Genomic DNA, 15,684 nt, shown 5'->3' with positions numbered 1-15,684 from the left:
CAGAACCTGTCCCCATGGAGACTGCTCAGGCTCCGTTTGTTTTACTTCCAACGGCAACCACCGGCCTCCACCGGCCTGAGGGAAGAAGCAGCGAAGGATCCCTCGCCACGCGACCCCATAACCCCCGACGCATGCACGCGCCTTCGCCTGCGTGAAGGGCGTGACCCCCCCACGAGACTAGGCACCCGGATGCAGAGACCCGCGCGGGTGAGAACTTGAAAATAAAACATTCGGGATGAGGCTCTGAGAGCGAGACACCGACCGACATCAGGGCATTTTGAACGCTGACCAGTAGAGACTTGAGCAGGGGGTCATTGTGTAGCTAGTAGTGTCTTAACGCTTGTTGTGGTACTTAGCTTTAAGTAAAAATACAAATGAGCTGTCTCACAACGGTGTTTACAAAGTAAACAAACTTGTGTAACAAAGTACTAAAACCTGCAGATGAGTTCACTTTCTATAATATTTCTTATTCGCATTACGGCGAAAACGTATGTTTATAGAGGCTATATGTGGGTACTTAATTTATAATTATTGCAGCTCTTACTGCCTGTGTTTCTTCACAGACCCTCGACCCCTCACCCCCCCAAAAATAATTTGTAATATTCTCTTTTATCGAACTCATAGCATGGAACGTTATATCGATTTCGATTTCGATTTACTTTATTCGATCATTGTAAAATAATCATAAAAGTGCAGCTGTATATCACAACATTTACAGTTTACATTTACAATTTTACAACATACTGTTAAAAGGACATACTTTTCCTAAAAGATATAGATTTTAAAATATATACAGCCGTAAAAAAACGTTATATCACTTGGAGCTTGAAACTGTTTTATTGTCAGTATGTGGGTCCATTTTATGGTCTGGTGAGACGATCTGTACCGTTGATTTCCCTGATAAAGCCACAAACATTGCCTGCAGCAAGCACAAATGCGGGCAGTCCTGCATACTTTGCAAAACACCTATGCAGCCAGCGTGTATTTACAAGTTCAAAACTGTTCCCCATTGCAAATGCGGGCCACTGTTTTTTGCTATCTGATTCGCTATTGTTGTTCAGTTTTAGTTTGGTGCCCGAGTTTTCTTTCTCAGTCCGACTCCGACCCTGACGTCTGTCACTCACTGTGTATAGTTTATTGATCTGACTCGAATTGGAGAGCGAAAGCAAGAGTTGTAGATGGCGCTGTTTTTTGGAAGGCACACTTGCTTGTTATGTAAAGAAAGTTGAAACTGCATCTTTCTTTTAGTCATTAACATTTCGGTACTCGTGACCACTTGGCATGGAAGCAAATTCTGGAGAGTGAATGTTAAAATTCGGGACAAAAGGGCAAAATGAAAAAAAAAACATTCAGGGCAAAAGGTACATTTTACGGCCACATCAGAGTAGGTCAGGCAATAACATGACATTAAGTAGACAGTTGACACAAGTAATAGTCAAAATAGGTTTTTCTTTCGCTTGTATAATAAATAGCAGTTCTGAGCAAACATTCACATGTAGCTGGCCTTATCTAGAGATTAAAAAATTAGCAGGCACGTGCTCAGTAAGCATAATTTGACAACTAACATAAGGGACAGCGGTAACACAATACTGCCACTTCACCAGGAATAATAGTAATTGAAGCAGTGCCCGGTTGATGAATGTGGACTTTCAGCTCATACGCAATAGTATTACTACTATCAGAGGTAGCGAGGGAGTGAAATGTTGAGTAAGTTTTTACATAAAATTTGAGGGGTGTGTCTATATAAATATATATATATATATATATATGTATATATATATATATATATATATACACACATTTTTTTTCCGTCCCAATTGTTTCTTACAAAACTAGTGTAGGGTTTCAGCCAAACTTCCTACAATGCTATTTGCTGCCACTGCATCCATCAGCCTAGACTCAGTCTCTGGTGGTAGCGTCAAGGTCTTGTACAAGCACTAGCAAATCCAACAGTTTTGACATTTACATATGAGTGCTGACAAAAGCAATACACACGCCTGCTGCAGTTCAAAGAATTTAAATAGGCTTACTTTGTGTAAACAGTGCATGGATGAGATAAAGAATTGAATGTGCAATGATAGTGCATACTTTTGAGATGTAAAATAATCCCTCATGCAAAGGAAGCAGTCGGAAACGCCCAATAAAAATACAAGACTAAAATATTCTTAGGGTCAAATCAAAGATACGATTGACAATGTAGCTAAAGGTTCCTGAGGCAAAGAAGCTAATGGCAGAAGAAAGGTGAACGGACTAGAGGTCAACCCTAAAAACATGAATGAGATGCAGAAAAGGAGCACATGCACCAGTTTAAAAAAATCCCACACATGCTCATTTTGATAATCAAACCAAGGATGTGCTAAACAGCACACCACAATGTGCTCCAGCGTTCACCATTACCCACTATGTCATGTACCACAATCAATGGCATAAGGCACCAGCCCACATAAGACACAGCGTTATCAATTGCAGAACAGTGCACCACCACCCTCAGCATATTCAACTCCAACCATGGGCACAGTGCACCAAACCCTCTGGCTGAGTGCAATTCTACACACTGTGTAGTGCAACTGCCCCAATTTCACAGTGCAACACCGGCATCACACACAGCACAATGCACTACTTCAACAAAAGAGTGCAACATCGCCTTCAGCACAGTGATCTCCAACCTTCGGTATGCTCCACCACCATTCTCAGAATAGTGAACCACAATCTGTGGCATAGTGCTCCGTTTGACAATGCACACTGCCTGGTTATCCCCAGTTTTGGAGAAGTGGTTCAGGTAATGCATTTGAAAAGCACAATTGTTCCCTCTTTCTGTATATCCATCCATTAATCACCAAGATCTATCCACTTACACAGATACATCAATCCATTCAAGCACCCATCATCCATCCATCAATCCACTCACCAAGATCCATCCTTCCACCCTGATCTATCATCCATCCAAGCACCCACCTATCCAATTTTCCATTTATCCACTCACCAAGATCCAGCACTCCATCCTGATTTGTCATTCCCGCATCTTCCCCATCTAAGGGCCTCATTACGATGTCAGTCGGAAAGCATTCCGACTGAATCGGTATCGGAAGGGTTTCCGACCGAATTTAATTTCGGGATTCTGACCGACCGTTTACAATGGTTTCGAATACCTTCGAAGGCTCCGGGTGAAGGGGGGCCTGCTACTGCCTCCCCTAAGTTGGATTCCAACAGCCGATCTGTGTCGGAACAACCATTTCACAAAGGCTGTCTGAATCCGACATCATAATATATTGGGCAGAAACGAGGTCCGTAGACCTGTACGAGTCGGCTCTGAACTACTTAATTACTCCGAATGCCATTCGGAACCGAGTTGCAAAGTCAGAACGCTTTCCGACTATTGTAATCAGTTGGTTGGAAAGCTGTACGATTCAGTCAGAAAGACAGGTTCCGAATCGGATTTGGCTGACCTGAATGCCATTCAGAGCCTTTCCGACTGACATCTTAATCGGCCCTTAAAAAAACACTGAAATCACTATATTGGGAACTTTAGCAGCGAATTACTGTAGAGAGGCTGTTTCCTCCAGGTTGTCTTCTAACTTTGTTGACATTAAGACTGTGAGTACATATGAGCCATTCAGGGATATGGTCACAGCTCCTTTAGACTGTAAGTTATATTGTCAGTTTCCTGTGGGCACCTTACCATTGAGATCTTTTACTGTGTGGTGGTCCACTGGGTCCAAAGACGTTTGTCCAGCTTCCGCGGCCTTGTGGAGAGTGTTGCTCATGTTTACTATGTTTGCCCACGTAGCTTTTGTCTTGCCCCTACCTGCAGACACCTTGATGTGCATAATTACCTTGTGTCCCTGTGTATTCTCAGATGAGATCCTAGTCCTTCACTTGTTTCCTCAGTGGCTACATTTCTGGGTGTACTATGGAAACTTTGCAAAATGATCCGCTAATTTATATATTATTATGCTGGCTATTTTTACTACACTGGGAATACTCGATCTTTTATTCTTTTTATGGTTATGTACTGTGTCTTTTCATGTTACGTGTACAGTTTTATTGATTCTATTATGTTTTTATATCTGGGTATTTGTGCTTCTACGGCCCTTGTGGCCGAAATAAAGATATTTTGAATTGATCTATCATTCACCCAAGCACCCACCTAGCCATTCTTCCATCAATCCATCTTTACACCCTCCAAGAGCCATCCATTTACCCATATTTATTCATACATCAGTCCAAGGACCTATCCTGTCCATCCATCCATCCATGCGTCTATTCATCCCCGCAGACACCCAAGTCCATTCATCCATCTAGCCATCCTTTCTTCAAGATCCATACTTCCAGATCCATCCATCCTCCTGGCCAATGTAACCATCTATTCAGCCATCGTCCCATTTATATCTTCTCCATTCATACCTTCACTCTCAATTCTTTCAATAATCCATCCACCTGCTCATCCATCTATCCCTCTGTTCATCTATAAATCCATACACATATCTACTTGAACCATCATGATGCTCAAGTTTAATGAAAAGCTGCTATGTAAGTAAAAAATAAATATTTTAGTTCCATATTATATAAGAAGAAAACAGTAAAACTAAGTAAATAAATAAGCCCTGAAAGCCAGTTCAGATATCTGCATCCTGTAGCTGGCCGCTGAATTATATGCCAGAAACCTGTAAAAAGTAACAGTGACGATTTACTGACAGCAGGCTGAAATTATGGCCAGTCCGTGTAATTTGCGGGCAGGTAGGGTGACCAACTGGCATTGGTGGAAATTCAGGACGGTGAGTGTAAAAATTCAGGACAAAGGGTCAAAATTCAGGACACAAATTCAGGACAGGAGGTCAAAATTCAGGACAAAACTTCAGGTCAATTGGATAAGTTTTACAGACACACCAGAGGTCGCGCAATTGTATATAAGTAAGCCTAGCCATATCTAGACCTATTCAGCCATTTGCAAACCTATCCATCATGTATCCTTCCATCTTTCATTTCACTCATCCACCCCTTCATTCATCCTTTCACTCATCCATCCATTTTCCATCCATCTGCCCTTTCACCCTATCCATCTGTACACTCATCCATCCACTCTTCTAATCATCCATCCATCCATTCACTCATCCATCCAGCCATTTACCCTTTCACCCAAACAGCCATCCTTTCACTTACTCATCCATTCACCCAGTCACTCATCCTTCCACCCATCCACCCTTTCAGTCATCCATCATTCTCCCTTTCTCTCTCCATCGACTCTTTCACTTAGCAATCCTTCCTTCCATCCATCCATCCACCCACCCATCCATCCAGCTACTCATCCGCTCATGAATCCATCATTGACCCTATCACTCATCCATCCTTTCTCTCATCCATTTATCATTTCACTCCACTCATCTATTCATCATTGTGTCCATCTACCTTCCCTTTCACTCACTCATCCATCCTTACATCCACCCTTTCACTCATCTATTCGCCCTTGCACTTATCAATTCATCAATCCATCCATCATTTCACTCATGCATCCACCCACTCACTCATCATCCATCTTTTCACTCATCCATCCTTTCACTCATCCATCCTTTCACTCATCCCTCCACCCTTTTACCCATCCAGCTACCCTTCCACCCATACATACAGCTATTTCCCTTTTCTCTCTTACATCCTTCCACTCACTCATCAATCCATCCATCCTCTCCCATTATCCATCTATTCAATCATTCATTCATTCACCCTTTCACTAATTCATCCAGCCATCCCTTCACTTACTCACTCACCCACCTTTTCATATTAATTTTGAGCTGAGCCTTTTTGAGAAGAGGCCCATCAAAAACTTCACCCTCGCTGCAGGAGCCATTCCAGGACTGGGACAGAAGCCACCCAGGGCGGAGACAGGATCCACCACAGGGGGGGACAGGAGTCATCACAGGTGGACAGGGAGGGGGAAGGTTTGCAGGAGCCACCACGGGGGGGGGCAGAAGCCATCACAGGCGGGGGGGGGGGCAGGAGCCACCACATGGGGGGAACAGTATCCACCAGGGTGGGGACAGGGGTGGGCATGCAGTATTCTAGTATCATCTTGGTCTCTTCCAGGGTGGGGTAGGGCTCCTTACCCCCTCCTGGACAAGACAACGAGAAGACAGGCTCCCTTTCCAAAATGTTAGTTTTGCCCCCTTCCCCCCACACTGACGTGCAGTACTGAAAGGAGATACTCCAAGAGAACCGATTTAACTGATTGTCCTCCATACTTTGTTAATCAGTGTGGGTGGGATTGTGCCATTTCTTTATTTTATTACAATATAGTCTGCATGTTTGTAAACAAACCTCCATTCTTCAATTAAGTGACAGTAATTAAGCTCTGTGTAAAGGACAACCACGTGCTGCCTCGGTGTAATCAGGGCCGGTTCTAGGATGTTTGGGGCCCTGGGCAGAAAGGGAATGTGTCACACCAATTGCAGATACAAGAAGCATTCAGTGCTGTTTGCATATGAACAGATGCCCCTGCTCCTGGAGCCGCAGCCCCTCCCTCTGAGTCACATTCAAACACCTCTTAACAGTTCGTCAAGGGCTGGAGGTGTGAGGGTGCCATCCCGGTGTGCCTCTCCAATGCTGCTGGGTATCTGAGCTTTCATACAGCATCAGAGTTACACCCGACCTTAACAGCATTGGAGTCAAGCAGGGAGGTGGAGTCCAGCTGTGCCGGTTGTGTGTGAAGTGAACAGGTAAAATTACGGACAAATGGCGTCCGTTAAAGAATCCTTCACGGACAACGGACAGAGGGCAGAAATTACGGACTGTCCGTGAAATTTACGGACGGTTGGTCACCCTACGGGCAGGTGGTCACCCTACCTCGGACTGGATGGTGCTGAGAGGTCCTTGCACTTTTAATCCCTCACTGGCCTGCATGTGATTTTACCTGACGTGCTCAATGCCCTTTGAAATCCGTAGGAAAAAGAGAATTGAGAGAAGAACGAATGAAGAAGGAGGTCATAGAACAGACCTAAACTAGAGACGCAACGCCCTCTAGTGGTCCGAACGGTAATCTCATGGAATTTAAAAAATATGCGTGGGGAATGTTTAACATGCATGGGTGAATTACTATAACGAAGAGAAATGCGTGGTTTAAGTTTAATAATAGTAAAGTTCATGGAGAGGCTTTTTCACTACTGGGGTGGTAATAGCATAATTTCACAACTGTGCCACGTCAGTGATTTCTCGATCACTTGTTCTTGTCTGCTGTTGGCATTCACTATGGGGCTGGTTTTTAGGTCTCACGCCTGCTGTCGCAAAGCGAGTCTATTGCGATCGTTTCAGTCCTTTCAGCTTTCAAGGACTACCAGGAGGAGACAAGAGACTGGCACGCGCACGCAGCCTGCCGGAATCGGATCAGGTCGCGCGCGTGAACACGCGCTCCGATTCCGACAGGCACACACAACACAGCACAACACATGCACACGCAGGCAGGCACACACACAGGCACACACAACACACACACAGACAGACGCACGCACACACAGACAGACAGACTCACGCACACACACACACACACGCGCACACACACGCGCACACACACACGCGCACACATCCCCCCCCACTCACCGGGCTCTTTCAGCGTGTTCCGTGTCCCTGTCTCAGTCGTCAGGCTCGAGCTACCTTCGCAGCGCTGGTTTTCACCCGGCCCCCTCCTGGGACCCGGGACTTCAGATGCCGCACTCCGCTTTGGCGCTGAGGCTCGGAGCGCGCATGCGCGGTCAGCCCCCGCCCTCTCACTCTCAGCCCGGCCTGCTTTCGGTTTCGCTGTATTCCGTGTTGCTGGTTGGAAATCCACGCACCCGCATCATACGCATGAATCCGCAGCAGTCCGTGAAATTCAGCCCTTCAGATGATGACACAACCCCCCAACCAGAGAGGAGGAAAACAGAGACGGTCCCGTTGGAGGCCTGGTTGCCCGCTGAATCGTAGCGGTGAGGCTAGGGGGAAATACTGCTGCTCCGAAACTACTGCTGCGGCGGACAAAGGAAAGTGATGTGGTAGAGACGGCTTGAACCTCCCCCCACCGAGATGACATCCCAGTGAGGTGGCGCCCGACCAGCACAGGCCACGACATAGCTGGCATGGTGTGGCCCTCAGAAGAGCGGGTTGAGGAGGGGTGGCGTCCTGCTGAAGACCTTAGGCCGTGGGCTGAGGCAAATGCACCTGGCGGCCCACAGCGCCACCCCGCACAGGGAAAGCGGCTGTAGACACCTGAGAGCCATCAGTGAGCGCTTGTTTTATGTGTGTTTGGGGGGTGCGTGTGTGGGTGTATTACACACACATCTATATATGAGTGTAAAGGTTAAGTACATTAAAAATGTAAATTGTATGACCTTTATATATACTTAGCTGCGAAGTAAAAGCTCATGAAAAGTTTTGTCTCCCATTGTAATTGCAGGAAAACTCACCAGCTATATATAGACTGTAGATGTATTGCCTGTGATGTAAAGCTAGGGCACCCGAGAACCATTCTACTTTAAAAAGGGGTTTATACCTGCTGCACCCAGCCACGTGACCAAATCGACTGCTCATTGGCTCGGCGTGAACTAGCAACATACATTCTAAAACTGGAACAGCTGTGCTTCCTGTTCACGATCAAGTCAAACAAAAACACTAATCCCCATGGTAAACTAGGGACCCACTCATATTGGAAAGCTCCGTGCGGCGTGCCCACCCTAAAATATCAGCAGCTCCAAGGCACTCTGGTCTGTGCAAAAAAAAAACTAAAACCAAGTACCTCAAGCCCTTTACTATACATATATGTTAGCTATGTCTGTTTTCACCAGTTCGAGCATGGGGTAGTCATACTGCCTTAGACGGGAGTTTCTTTACAGTAAGGCTGGTCTTTCGTCCGTCTAATTCCCATTCGAGACTCAGACTGCATCACAGATGTGTGCAGACAAAGCTCTGAGCGCCAGTCCGCTGTTTATGACTCCTTTGGCAAGGAGAGATTCCTTACAGGTTTGTACAACAATGGCCTCCGCTCGATAAAACCAATCATTATGTTTAATTGCTTGACTTAGCTATAGCCCTCAGGGGCCAAAGCAATTCCGCAGAACAGGTCTTACACCCAGTGCTTTAAATGGGAAAAAATAAGTGCAGGTACTCTTAAATTGATTGATTGATAGCAAGTGGGCGGGGCTAGGGGCGGGACTAAAGATAAGACATATAAGAGACTTCTAGTATGTGGCTGAATATTTATATATTTTTGAATGCGCACTCACATAAACATCAATGCTCACACAAGCATTCCAAGAATGTCCTTTAAAATTCCCGCCTAGTGCCTGGATTCTCTCCCTCTTTCACTCGCTTTTCTCTCTCACACACACACACAAACATGCGCACACAAGCAAGCAAACACCCAGACAGAAACAGACAGACACTCACACAAAAGACTCAGTTGGGATAAAGGCCATTTTACACCCTTATCTCTTTCTTAATTGCTGCAGTCAGCGGGATGCCTGGATTCGAGTGTGTGCACAAATGCACACCATGCTGTGAATGTGATTGACAGCGCAGGGCCTGAATGGACCCTGCTCTGTCAAACACAGCTTGGGGTTGAACACCGGACATTATGCAGATGAGCCCTGTTGAATTGTTAGGAGGTGGCTCAGCTTGGGCTAGAGGCGCTTTGGCTGTCAGACAGCCTCGTTCATACGCACGTGATCCAAAGCAACAATGAGCCTACCTCCTTGGCAGCAGAGCAGTGCCGGTACTCAGAGCGGTAAAAATGAGAAGTGCCGGTACTCGGTACCGGTGAGTACCGGCCCATTTAAAGCACTGCTTACACCGCTTTTTTAAGTATGACTGGGGTGGTGAGAGAACAGCTAGAGGAGCCAAAAACACATCAGTGCAAGATGGCGTCAGTACCTCAGCTGAGGAACGTTTGAGCATATATGTTGTATGCTCCTCAGAAGGTCTACATGCAAGGGGACCCAGCAGTCATACCTCTCCTAATCCGAAGATCAGAGTCGAGCAACTTGTCTTTGCATAGTGAGACCATCAGCACCCATGTTAGTCTGTCGCATGTGTGCAGGGCTCGAGTCGGGGTACCACGCGGGTGGATGGCATCCCCTCACTTATTTTACCGGGTGGACGCCGTCCCCCCTGTCAAACAGCTGGACTTCACTCTTTGGCATCTCTGGGACGAGGAGCTCACAGCACGCTGCTAACGCCCTGACTTCTCGGATGCAATCGCATCTAAGGGGTGAGCGAGGGGAGGCAATGAGCCCGATAGTCCAAGCCACCTTTTGTGACATCACTACCTGTCGTGACTGTGTAAATAATAACTGCCGGCAGCCCCGTGCTCAGGTGCATCATCAGAGCTGTGTGAATAATAACAGCTGTGAGCCCAGTGCTGAGGTGCATCATCAGAGCTGTGTGCATAATAACTGCGTCAGCCCCGTGCGTGAGGTGCATCATCAGAGCTGTGTGAATAATAACAGCTGTGAGCAAGAGCATACTCTTGCACACACTCTCACTGCTCACCAATTCAAAGTTTGCTAAAAAATGTATGCAACGTATTGTCATACACAATGCCAATAACTCAAACTTTAATGCTGCGAGACCTATTGCATTGTAAATGCTTGTTTTTTATGTGCGTGCCACAGATGCGTTTCTTTTTGTCTCTTTGAAAGAGAATCGTGTCGCCCACAACAGGTTTAAAATAAGATATAATTTTGATTTGAGAAGTATTTAACGTTTAATCATTGCAGCTATGCACAATCTTGACAACTCATCTTGTGTTTCTATGTCAACCAGGTTAAAAAAAAGTGAACACCACCTTAATGCACCCGGATCAGGGGGGCTTCATGCCCAACACAAGTATGAGACTCAACCTGCGGTGCATAGTCAACGTTCTGGACAAAATAACTGGAAAAAGGGACCAGGCAGTGGTAATGGCATTAGATGCTACAGTCGCGTTTGATATGCTGGAATTGAACTATGTGCTTGCAGCAGTGCTTTAAATGGGAAAAAATAAGTGCAGGTACTCATTAACACGAGCTAGAGGTGTAGTGAGGGGGCGGGACTAGGAGCGGGGCTAAAGGCAAGACATGATGATATGCCATGACTTCTATATTCATTGCAGCGCACACCAAAACACATGAGAAATATGTTTATATAAACAAAGCAAGTTAACTCATTACACAAAATGAAATGAATGCTATAATACGTAAACATTTCCTTTTTTTGCAATAGATGCACCTTCTTAATGCCATACTGTTAATTGCTGTTGTTTGGCACAAAACCATATCTTTTTCAGCACATGAGTAGGAAGAAACCGAAAATACCCCCATGTCGGGCCAAAGCTCTTATGGCACCAAGCAAATGAAGCAAATCATCATAACCCTCCCCAGAAGATATCTCTTGTCTCTTCCATAGATCTATCCATTCATCCTACCATTTACCTGCTGATGTCCACTATTTAACCTTTACATTCTGTCGTCTATTCAGTCTTTCATCCATCATTCAGTTTTTCGCCATTCCGTTTGTCCACCCTTCATATGCAAACCTATCCATCCATTCAACTCAAAACCTATCCATTCATCCTTTCACTCATCCATCTCTTTACCACCCTTTCCCTCATTCATCAATCCTTTCGCTCATCTGTCCATCAACCCTTTCACTCCTTTATTCCATCCACCCTTTCAGTCCATCCACCCTTTCACTCAGTCCCTCCTTTCACTCCTCCATCCTCCCTCCCTTTCATTCATCCTCCCTCCCTTTCATTCATCCATCTAATCTTTCACTTATCCACTCATCATCTTCCCTTTTATCCAATCATCCACCCTCTTTCACCCAGCAATCTATGCTTTCACTCATCCATCCATCTATACATCCACCCTTGCTCACTCATCCATCCACTCACTCACCCACTGAAAATACCCCCACTTCGACCCAAAGCTCTTATGGCAGAATGTAAATGAAGCAAATCATCATGACCCTCCCCAGAAAATAGCTCTTGTCTCTTCGATAGATCTATCCATTCATTCTTTCATCCTACCATTTACCTGCTGATGTCCGCCATTTAACCTTTACATTGTGTCGTCTATTTAGTCTTTCATCCATCATTCAGTTTCCACCATTCCGTCTGTCCACCCTTCATATCCAAACCTATCGATCTCCAAACCTATTCATTCATCCTTTCACTCATCCATCTCTTTATCCACCCTTTCGCTCATTCATTAATCGTTTCGCTCATCTATCCATCAACCCTTTCACTCCTTCATTCCACCCACCCTTTCATTCCATTCACCCTTTCACTCAATCCCTCCTTTTACTCATCCATCGTCCACCCTTTCATCCATCCTCCCTCCCTCCCTTTCATCCATCCTCCCTCCCTTTCATCCATCCATCCAATCTTTCACTTATCCACCCATCATCCACCCTTTTATCCAATCATCCACCTCATTTCACCCAGCTATGCATGCTTTCACTAATCCATCCATCTATTCATCCATCCACCCATACATCCACCCTTGTTCAATCATCCATCCACTCACTCAAGCACCCACCAACCCTCCATACTATGCTATTTATGAATGTTTGTCGCCGAGCAGACATGTACACACAAAGTGCCACCCATTCTCTTGAAAATACCTCCTGAAAGTGTTTTGATTCTCTCTCACTTTCTCTCACTTTTTTCTTACAAAAAACAGGCACACGAATGCAGGCAAAGACACAAACATAAGTAGGCACACAAAAGACTTGGGTATGATGAAAGCCATGTTATACTCTTCACCTACCATGCCTTTTTTAATTGCCACCAGGGCCGGACTGGCCGTAGCTTGATTGCCACTGCCAGGGGACTGCCATTTTATTTATTTGAAAGGTTTTATACAGCGCGAACATGACCCGTAAGGGTATCAGAGCGCTGTGCAACAAACAGAAAGAGGATCTGATTGGTCAGTAAAAAAGAAAACATAATAAACATTTGTAGTCAACCAGCACAGTTGCAGAAAGGGCATACCAAACAATTGGGACAAGTAGCCTGAACATAAATCGCATCAAATATTGCCTCAATGAATGACATGGGTGTGCTCAGCTCGCCGTCTACACTGGGTAGAGGTAATACAGGCCCAATGTTACCATTTTTTATGAGAGAGCACAAGCACTTAAGCACTTAACACACTAGCACTGGTTAACAGTGGTAAAGTGCAGAGTCCTTAAGCCAACAAAAAAGAAGTCAGAAAAAGGGGAGGAGAAAGGAAAAAATTCATGGGTGACCCCGCAAAAAGGGTCATTTCAAACAATTTGTTATTTGAAGTCCATGCTAAATTTATTTGGGCGACTCAGTGGAGTTTTAAAAGCAAAGGCATACCAGAAGCCCTTTTCAAATCTATTGTATTCAGAGACACTATGGAATAATTTGAACAAAACCAACTTCATTACATGTTGGCCGATAAATTGATAAAGTAATATAGTACTCAATATGTCTTATACCGGCTGATAAAACCAGGTGTGACCTGGAATTACAGCCTTTTCTGTCGGGTAGCATCTATTTAGAAAGGCGAGATAATGCACCAAATTACAGAGGCTGTTTTTGTGATCAGTAATACTGGGTAAGGTTTTACTGATTATTATTATCTGTAATACCAGATGGTATTACTGGCATAGTAATGCCAACCGGTGTTAACACACACTTGCAAACAAATGTGAAATAACAGAAAAAGGCATAAATCCATCATTTTTGTGAGACAGCTTCACAGTCTGGGAAGAGAGTCTGCCTGGATAGTCCGCTTTCTACACAACGCCCTAATCTCACCCATGCCGTTTGTTCTCTTTAAAGACTGAATATCACTTGCAGCCTCCTTAAACTTCAGTTAATTTCCATCCTCATATTCTTACAACCATCTGGAAAAAAACAATAACTTCATTGCACATATTGGCCACAGTTCGACTTGGGAAAGTCACATTTTGTGATCAAAGAACTACAGTCTCTCACAGAAGAGGTTGTTAAGCAGGAACCTAAGCTCATAGCCAATCTGCAAAGCATAACTACGGCAGAGGTCTTACTCTGAGAGAATATGTGTAAGAAGTAACAAAAAAATAAACCCAGTCTATTCTCACACTGATACTGTGGAGACAGACCTGCACTTGGGACTGGACCACAGGAAGGGGCAGGGGCACACAATCATCAGCTTCACCAGCATAGAGGCGATGATATGTGAAGCAGAAGCAAGAGATGTCCATACAGCACATTTCAAGGAAAAACGGCATGTGCATGAAGGTAATTATCATGCAAGAGATGGATCCCTGTGAGTGACAGAGGAAGTGGGATCTGCCAATGCTTACTATGTGTTTGCACCTAATCCAGGTCCTCCAGATCACAGCCCATTTCAATGCTTGCAAGTGACACTGCACAGGAGTGCAGTGAACTGGCTTCTACAGGCACAGGTTCTCCACTCCGAGTAAAAAATACCAAGCCCGTTGAATTTTTTAACATTTCGTTTCAGTTCCACTGTCCACCATTCTTGGGAGTTTTCGAAAGTGCTTGCTGCAGAAGTGAAGGAGTTAGAACTGAAAACGTTTCAGCTACATAACCCGTGCATTGATTGGTGACTTTATTTCACGTATTAGTAATTCATAACATTGGGCTAATGTCTCATTATTTCTATGTGCGTGTAAAGCCTTTTTTGCAGCTTACACGAATGTCTATGTCATATTTAGAATCTTCGCAAACGTTCAGGAAATGTTATCTCAGTATTTAATGCAATCAAAATTGTTGTGCATAAGAACCGTTTCTCTACTAAATTAGGGTGAGGCACCTCTGGTTTTTGTTTAACATTTACACTATCAATAAAACGTTCATTGTCTCATCAGGTTCTCCGTGAAAGTTGTGACTCGTTGTATCATGCTCTTTTTGACTACTCCCTCGGAAACCTCTGTCACCTGACACTTGTTTGCACAAATGCAGAGGATAGTGTGACTGTGATTGACAGCACAGGGCCTGAACGGACCCTGCTCTGTCAAACACAGCGAGATGGTGAGCACCCGGCAATTCTTCAAATGAGCCCTGCTGAATAGCTCAGCTGGGGCTCAGATCGGGGATACAGAAGTGGCGCCTTGGCTGCCAGAGCAACCTTCCACTCCGGCTCACCAGCACTCTCAGCCAATAACCCTACCTTTTCATGAGTACCGGTACTCTCCTCGGCAGAAGAGAAGTGCCGGTACTCAGAGTGTTAAATCTAAGAAGTGCCGGTACTCAGTACCGGTGAGTACTGGCCCCTTTAAAGCACTGGTTTGCAGTACTAGAAAGGATGGGCTTTGGCCCCAACTTCAGACAACATATTGCTTTACGTGACAGAGTCTGGCTCCACCTTAGACAGACTCATGCAAATCATGCACAACTTCAGCAGCTATTCTGGTTATATGATCAATTGGGGTAAATCCCTAAAGTGCCTCCCGACGGGAACCACACCACAACTTCCCGAGTCTACACAATGCCCATAGCTAGCGTAGCTAGCGATGGCTCAAATATCTGGGAATATACTTTACTAAAGACTGGAAAGAATTTCTAAAGCATAACCTATATACTGTCCTTGATCGCGTTAAGCTGGACGTGCATCACTGGTGGAGACTGCCACTGTCACTGATGGGAAAGACAGCGATGTTTAAGATGATGACCCTTCTCAGACTCCTATATGCCCTCCAAAACGTGCCCTA

At 45.0% G+C, this 15,684-nt stretch overlaps 1 protein-coding gene across 1 annotated transcript in view; it reads left to right on the top strand.

The window, feature by feature from the left end:
- Positions 1-82: 82 nt before the first annotated feature.
- TEX52 (testis expressed 52) overlaps positions 83-15,684 on the top strand; it is a 63,852-nt gene continuing 48,250 nt past the window's right edge. The window contains exon 1 of the mRNA XM_078653820.1: positions 83-207. The gene's annotated coding sequence lies outside the window, so the exon portion shown is untranslated. The remainder of the gene's footprint in view (positions 208-15,684) is intronic.

This window comes from Lissotriton helveticus, chromosome 1_1 (genome assembly GCF_964261635.1).
Source record: "Lissotriton helveticus chromosome 1_1, aLisHel1.1, whole genome shotgun sequence".
Taxonomy (NCBI): Eukaryota; Metazoa; Chordata; class Amphibia; order Caudata; family Salamandridae; genus Lissotriton; species Lissotriton helveticus.
Note: the sequence above shows the minus strand (reverse complement) of the source record. Positions and strands in the feature narration are given on the sequence as shown.